The sequence below is a fragment of the Bombus pyrosoma genome, unplaced genomic scaffold (genome assembly GCF_014825855.1).
Source record: "Bombus pyrosoma isolate SC7728 unplaced genomic scaffold, ASM1482585v1 HiC_scaffold_4719, whole genome shotgun sequence".
In the NCBI taxonomy this organism is placed as follows: domain Eukaryota; kingdom Metazoa; phylum Arthropoda; class Insecta; order Hymenoptera; family Apidae; genus Bombus; species Bombus pyrosoma.
This window is the reverse complement of record NW_025219978.1, coordinates 81,314-82,561: the sequence shown is the minus strand read 5'-3', so window position 1 is coordinate 82,561 and position 1,248 is coordinate 81,314.

The window sequence follows — 1,248 nt, the reverse complement described above, 5'->3', positions numbered from 1 at the left end:
TTACGTTATAACGTATAACGTTATGCAGACATATATTATAACGCATAACGTTATGTAGCATTACGTTATAACGTATAACGCTATGTAGATGTATGTTATAACGTATAACGTTATGTAGCATTACGTTATAACGTATTACGTTATGTCGAATATGTTATAACGTATGGCGTTATGCAGTATTACGATATAACATATAACGTTATTTAACATTACGTTGTAACGTGTAACGTTATGTAGCATTACGTTATAACGTATTAAGTTATGTTGCATTACGTTATAACGTATAACGTTATATAGCAATACGTTATAACGTATAACGTTAAGTAGATGTATGTTATAACGTATAACGTTATGTAGCATTACCTTATAACGTATAACGTTACGTAGTATTACGTTACAAGGTATAACGCTATGTAGTATTACGATATAACGTATAATGTCACGTAGCATTACGTTATAACGTATAACGCTACGTAGATGTATGTTATAACGTATAACGTTATGTAGCATTACCTTATAACGTATAACGGTACGTAGTATTACGTTACAAGGTATATCGCTATGTAGTATTACGATATAACGTATAATGTTACGTAGCATTACGTTATAACGTATAACGTTATGTAGATATATGTTATAACGTATAACGTTATATAGTGTTACGATACAACGTATAACGTTATGTAGTATTACGTTGTATCATATAACGATATGTAGTATTACGATATAACGTATAATGTTATGTAGCATTACGTTATAAGTTATAACGCTATGTAGTATTACGATATAGCGTATAATGTTACGTAGCATTACGTTATAACGTATAACGGTATGTAGATATATGTTATAACGTATAACGTTATATAGTGTTACGATACAACGTATAACGTTATGCAGTATTACGTTATAACATATAACGATATGTAGTATTACGATATAACGTATAACGTTTTGCAATATTGCGATATAACGTATAAGGTGGCCGACAGACCTCAATAAAACACCTGACCTGTTGGATTTTGCGATAACAAAAGGATTAAGTGTAAGTGAATTAAAAATAACAACCAGCCTTGAGCTTAACTCCGATCACACACCAATTATATTAGAATATACAGGCAAACCACTACTTTATAACAAGTCAGAGTCACTTTGCAATAAAACCACCAATTGGCAAATTTTTAAAGAGCTAATCGAAAGCAAAATCAATTGCAATATCCCATTGAAAACACCTGAACACATTGAGCAGGC